We start from the raw sequence: 7,217 nt of genomic DNA, 5'->3' as shown, positions 1-7,217 counted from the left end.
AAATATTTTTATCTGACTGGAATTTTTCTTGAAAATTTGAAAAATCATATGAAATGTACAAAATTAATCTCAAAAATTTCTCACGAATTCGAAGAAAATTAATATTTTTGAATATTTCAGATTCGTCAACAAAAAATGTAAATTAAAAAATATATTTTACGGGATTTTACAAAATAATAGGAAAAGTTCGAGTCCTTTCAAAATTAAATATCTATACAATGCCTCATGAATTCCTAAAAATATTTTTAAATGAATCCAATTTTTCTTGAAATTTTGAAAAATCATATAAAATGTAAAAAATTAATCTCAAAAACTTCAAAAATTTCTCACGAATTCGAAGATAATTAAGATTTTTGAATATTTCAGATTCGTCAACAAAAAATGTCGATTAAAAAAATATATTTTACGGGATTTTACAAAATAATAGAAAAAGTTCGAATCCTTTCAAAATTAAATATCTATACAATGCCTCTCAAATTCTTAAAAATATTTTTATCTGACTGGAATTTTTCTTGAAATTTTGAAAAATTATTTAAAATGTAAAGCACTGCCTCAAAACATCACCAATTTTCCTAAAAAACTTGAATAACATTTATTTCTTTACTTGAGACCGTTCAAAGTTATTTTAATTAAGAGCATGTGATACTTTTACCATATAAATTTTCAGTTTTCCACACGTTTTGTTAAAAACTTTTAATTAAAAAAAAAAGAAAAATTAATGTCCAGACGTATATGCTTTTTTAACGTCTGGCTTTCTTTTTGTTTAATAACTTTCAAATTAAAAAATCGAATGAAATTGTTTTTGGAACCTAAAGAATTTATGTCATTATCCTGAATTTTTTTAAAAAGTCCTAAAATATCTTATAAATTTGCATTGTTTTTTAATTGTTTCAAAACTTCCACATATCTCTTAAATTTACTAAAATTTATTCTAAAATTATATATTATGGCACGATGTTGCTTTAAAAACTGTTAAACCCTTTTGTTTAAATTTTATGAAATAATTTGAAACGTTTTATAATCTTTTGTAATGAGCTCTTATACCTCATTAGTAAAAAATTGTTTGAAATTTTCCCATGAAACTAAACTATATATTTTTCCTTCTCTTGACGGCCTAAAAAATTAAGCTTACCTAAATTTAAATTAAAACGTGGGAAATGGAAATAATTGCCTTAAAATCTTTTATATTTTTTTCAAACAGTTTCGATGTTGTGAAAAAATTAATCATCTAACAATTAATTGATTTTTTCATAAATAATAACATAAAAAGCATTAAACAATTATTTTCATTCAAACATAAAAATAATTTGTACTCTACATTTTCTTTTAATATCACTTTCATTTTTCCAAATTTGTTTTCTTGGAAAATTTTGATAATAATTTCAGAAAAAAAATCAGTACATCAGAATCAATTGAAAAATTTTATAATTGACATAATTTAATTACAAATATGACGAGTTTATACATATATATATATATATATATATATATATTCCTGTAAAAATGAATAAACCACACTCTTGTGAAAAGTATCTTCAGTAATTTAATGTAACGATTAAAGAATTATGAGAAACAAATTTCAATATTATACATGATAATAATTCATTAAAAATAACAGCTGTTATTTAGAGTGAAAATAAAAAGACACAAAACGCAAATAATTATCGGCGATCGATAAAAGTAGAAATCTAGTTTTTTATTTCGATTAATTTTATACGTTGACGAAAGTATCTATTATCTGACACAACAGAAAAAAGATGGAAAAAAAGACTGTAAATAGTATAAAAAACTTTTTAAAATAGTGTCAAAGTAGTGTCATAAAATTTTTTAAGTATTAAACTTATGTAAAGTCCGAATTAAAAATTGTATAGTCCGAAATAAAAAAAAATTACAATGGAAAATTAACTTTATTTTTAAGCGAAATTTTCACTTTTCTAACCTAATATTTTTTAAGTATTAAAAATAAAATTTTATTGTTATTTTTTTTTTTTAATTATTATTATTACACCATTAAGCCATTTCCCATGGTCTCCGACTTTATTATTATTATTATTATTATTATTATTATTATTAATATAGGTAATATTTATAATGTCCTTTAATATGTTCCACAATTTTGTAAATCTTTGTAAATTTTGTTTTAAATATTCTCTTCAAAAAAGTTGTACAAAATAAAAGCTCATTTGAAATTAATTTTTTCAAAATTTCTAAATATTTTAAACTTACTCAAATTTCTTCTAGTAATAAGAGATGTTCAATTATAATTTATACATCAAAATTCAACAATTTGAATTACAAATTAAAATGTTTTAAATAGAATAATAAAAATTGCAACGTTCAAAGTTTAGTTTTTAAAATTTATTTTATAATTACTGGTTTTAAATGAACAATCAGATATTTCTAAATGTGAATTAAGTTTTCCTTTTCTTACTTAAAAAAATTCAAATTCATTGGTTTATAAATGAAATATTTCAGACTGAAATAATATTTTAAATATAATAAAAGCCTTTAATTATGAATATATTATTTTGAAGTTATTTTAAAATAAAAAATAGTTTATAAAGTTTCAATCTGGCGTTAACATTTGTTTAACTAATAAGACTACGTTCCAATTGAAATAGTTTAATTTTTAACGTTAAAATATTATTCAATTTTTAAATCTTAAAGGAGAGTTCAATTTTAAAAATCATTAATTAATTTATATTCACAATTTATCAACTAAATTTTTATTATCCCAAATAAAAATTAGTAAAATTCCCAGCCACCCTGAACAAAATTCAAGGTCTTTTCCAGGGTTTCCAGGCCAAGAAATCAAGTTTTTTTAGGTCTCCTTTTTTTACATCAAATAAATAACCGTTTGCTATACATTTAAAAGAAGAAAAATTTCATTTTTTTATTGGCCAACAATTTCTAAAGAAAGCAGATCAATAAATAAACAAATTTTTAATTTCCTGCAAACATAAGTTATCTTAGTGAAATCTTTGGGAATATGTTTAAATCTTTTGAAATATTCGTGAATTCGTTTATATCATATAAAGTATTTAAAATCTTTGTAAAATCTTGACATTTCTGTGAAATATTTAAAAAATGTTCTAAAATCTTTGAAATTCTTCAAATATTTTTAAATCTTTATGAAATATTAAAAATATTTATGAAATCTTTCTTTAATATTTGTTTGTGAACACTTTTGTGTTCGTTGGAAATCATTGAAATGTTTTTAAATTTATTGAAATTATTTCAATATTTTGAAATCCATATAAATTCTTTGAAATCACTGGAACATTTAAAACCTTTGTGAAATATTTTGAAGTTTTCTAAGAAAAATGTGAACTGGTTTAAAATCTTAAAAATGTTTTATATTTTGGCCTATTGCACCCTTTTAGAAATCTTCGAAATTCTTGAAATCTGTTTAAATCCTTCTAGATTTTTTGGAATATTTATAGAATCTTTCTGAAATCTTTTGTATTCTTTTGAAATCATTGAAATATTGAAAATATTTGTGAAATCTTTTCAAATATTCGAAACAATTTTTAAAGCGTTTAAAATCTTTAACGAGCTTTGAAAAATCTTTCAAATCTTGCGTACTTTTTGAAATCTTTAAAATATTTTTGAAATCTTTCGTATTGATTTAAAATGATTAACATGTTTAAACCATTTATGAAATATTTTAAAACCTTTTAAAATTTTGGTAAAATCTTTAAAATCCTTGAAATCTTTTAAATCTGTGTGAAATGTTTTGATATATTTGTGAAAAAATCTTTGAAATCTGTTGTACTGCACTTTTTTGACATTTTCATGAAATCTTTAAAATTATTGTCAAATATTTTATTCATTTGAAATCATTAAAAAAATTTTATCTTTTTAAAATCTTCGAAATCCTTGAAATTTTTTTGAAATGTTTAGAAATATCTTGAAATCCCCATGAAATCCTTAAAATATTCGAAAAATCTTTCTTTAGCCTTTGCTTGTGAAATCTTTTTTGTTCATTTGAAAGAAATCTTCTGAAATCTCAAATTTATTGAAACCTTTTGAAATCGTTTAAAATCTTTAAAATGTTTTGAAAAATATTTGAAATCTCGTGTTCTTTTTGAAATCTTTATTGGAATATTTAAAATCTTTGTAAAATCTTTTGTAATTATTTAAAATCCTTAAAATATTTGAAATCGTTATCAAATCTTTTCAAAAACTTTTTAAATTTTGGTAAAATCCTTGTGATCTTATGTATCTTATGATCTTTGAGATCTTATGTACTTTTTGATATCTTTATTGGAATATTTAAGATATTTGTAAAACCTTTCGTATTTATTAAAAATCATTGAAATATTTCAAACCTTCATGAAATGTTTTGAAATCTTTTTAAATTTTGGTAAAATGTTTGGAATATTCTGAAATCTTCTAAGCAAATTTCAAACCGTTTAAAATCTTCAAAATGTTTTTAAAAATCTTCTTAAAATCTTTTTAAAATCTTTATTGAAATAATTAAAATATTTTAAAAATATTTTGTATTTATTTGAAATCATTAAAATATTTGAAATCTTTTGAAATCTGATGCACTTTTTAAAATATTTATTGAAAAATTACAAATATTTGTAAAATATTTCAAATCTTTTGAAATGTTTTAAAAATTTGGTAAAATCCTTGAAAACTTTGTGCAATCTTTTTAAATTTTGGTAAAATCTTTGAACTCTTTTGAAATCTTCTAAGCAAATTTGAAATCAGTTGAAATCTTTAAAAGGTTTTTAAAAAACTTTGAAATTTGGTGTACTTCATGAAATCTTGAAAATATTTGTAAAAATTTGTGTATTCATTTCAAATCATTAAAATATTTGAAATCTTTATGAAATGTTTTAAAATTTGGATAAAATCTTTTGAAATCTTCGAAGCAAATTTGAAATCGTTTAAAATCTTCAAAATGTTTTTAAAAATCTTTAAAATCTGTTGTACTTTTTGAAATTTTTATTGTGATTTTTAAAATATTTGTAAACTCTTTTGTAGTCATTTGAAATGATTAAAATATTTGAAATCTTTATGAAATCTTTTTAAATGTTTCAACATTTTTATGAAATCTTTGAAATATTTTTGAATCTTCGAAGCAAATTTGAAACCGTTTAAAATCTTGACAATGTTTTAAAAAGTCTTTGAAATCTGGTGTAATATTTGCAATCTTTATGAAATCTTTAAAATATTTGTGAAATATTTTGGAATGTTTTAAAATTTTGATAAAATCTCTGAAATATTTTTAAATCTTCAAAGCAAATTTGAAATCGTTCATAATCTTCAAAATGTTTTTAGAAATCTTTAAAATCTAGTGTACTTTTTAAAATCTTTATTGGAATACTTAAAATATTTTAAAAATATTTTGTATTCATTTGAAATCATTAAAATATTTCAAATCTTTTGAAATCTTCTAAACAAATTTGAAATCGTTTAAAATCTTTTAAATGTTTTGAAAAGCCTTTTGATATCTGGTTTACTTTATGCAATCTTTATGAAATCTTTAGAATATTTGTGAAATCTTTTGAAATGTTTTAAAATTTTGATAACATCTATGAAATATTTTTAAATCTTCTAAGCAAATTTGAAATCGTTCATAATCTTCAAAATGTTTTTAAAAATGTTTAAAATATGGTGTACTTTTTGACATTTTTATTGTAATACTTAAAATATTTGTAAAATCTTTTGTAGTCATTTGAAATCATTAAAATATTTGCAATCGTTATGAAATTTTTGAAATGTTTTAACATTTTTATGAAATCTTTGAAATACTTTGGAATCTTCTAAGCAAATTTGAAACCGTTTAAAATCTTGACAATGTTTTGAAAAGTCTTTGAAAGCTGGTGTACTTTTTAAAATCTTTATTGGAATACTTAAAATATTTGTAAAATCTTTTGTATTTATTTGAAATAATTAATATATTTCAAATCTTTTGAAATCTTATAAGCAAATCAGAAATCGTTTGAAATCTTTAAAATGTTTTGCAAAGTCTCTGAAATCTTGTGTACTTTTTGAAACATTTAAAATATTTGTAAAATCTTTGATATCCTTGAAATCTTTTGAAACCTTCTAAGCAAGTTTGAAATCGTTTAATATATTTTGAAAAATGTTTAAAATCTAGTGTACTTTTTAAAATCTTTATTGGAATACTTAAAATATTTGTAAACTTTTTTGTATTTATTTGAAATCATTAAAATATTTCAAATCTTTTGATATTTTCTGAACAAATTTGAAATCGTTTAAAATCTTTTAAATGTTTTGAAAAGTCTTTCAATTCTGGTGTACTTTTTGAAATTTTTATTGTAATTCTTAAAATATTTGTAAAATCTTTTGTAGTCATTTAAAACCATTAAAATATTTGCAATTGTTATGAAATTTTTGAAATGTTTTAAAATTTTTATAAAATCTTTAAAATATTTTGAAATCTTCTAAACAAATCTGAAATCGTTTACAATCTTCAAAATGTTTTCAAAAGTCTTTGAAATCTGGTGTTATATTTGCAATCTTTATGAAATCTTTAAAATATTTGTGAAATCTTTTGAAATATTTAAAAACTTTGATAAAATCTATGAAATATTTTTTAATCTTCTAAGCAAATTTGAAATCGCTTATAATCTTCAAAATGTTTTTAGAAATCTTTAAAATCCGGTGTACTTTTTGAAATTTTTATTGTAATTCTTAAAATATTTGTAAACTCTTTTGTATTTATTGGATATAATTAAAATATTTCAAATCTTTTGAAATCTTCTAAACAAATTTGAAATCGTTTAAAATCTTTCAAATGTTTTGAAAAGTCTCTGAAATCTTGTGTGCTATTTGAAATATTAAAAATATTTGTAAAATCTTTGATATCCTTGAAATCTTTTGAAATCTTCTAAGCAAGTTTGAAATCGTTTAAAATATTTTGAAAAATCTTTAAAATCTAGTGCACTTTTTAAAATCTTTATTGGAATACTTAAATTATTTGTAAAATCTTTTGTATTTATTTGAAATCATTAAAATATTTCGAATCTTTTGAAATCTTCTAAACGAAATCGTTTAAAAGCTTTAGAATGTTTTGAAAAGTCTTTAAAACCTTGTGTACTTTTTAAAATCTTTATTGAAATACTTAAAATATTTTAAAAATATTTTGTATTCATTTGAAATCATTAATTTATTTCAAATCTTTTGAAATCTTCTAAGCAAACCTGAAATCGTTTAAAATCTTTAAAATGTTTTGAAAA

At 20.2% G+C, this 7,217-nt stretch overlaps 1 protein-coding gene across 1 annotated transcript in view; it reads left to right on the top strand.

The window, feature by feature from the left end:
• The window catches only part of LOC117169233 (methionine aminopeptidase 1), a 31,560-nt gene that overhangs the window by 22,658 nt on the left and 1,685 nt on the right, over positions 1 to 7,217 (top strand). The window lies entirely within an intron of this gene.

The sequence above is a fragment of the Belonocnema kinseyi genome, chromosome 3, assembly GCF_010883055.1.
Source record: "Belonocnema kinseyi isolate 2016_QV_RU_SX_M_011 chromosome 3, B_treatae_v1, whole genome shotgun sequence".
Taxonomy (NCBI): Eukaryota; Metazoa; Arthropoda; class Insecta; order Hymenoptera; family Cynipidae; genus Belonocnema; species Belonocnema kinseyi.
The sequence above is the reverse complement of the archived record's forward strand: the minus strand, read 5'-3'. Positions and strand labels throughout refer to the sequence as shown.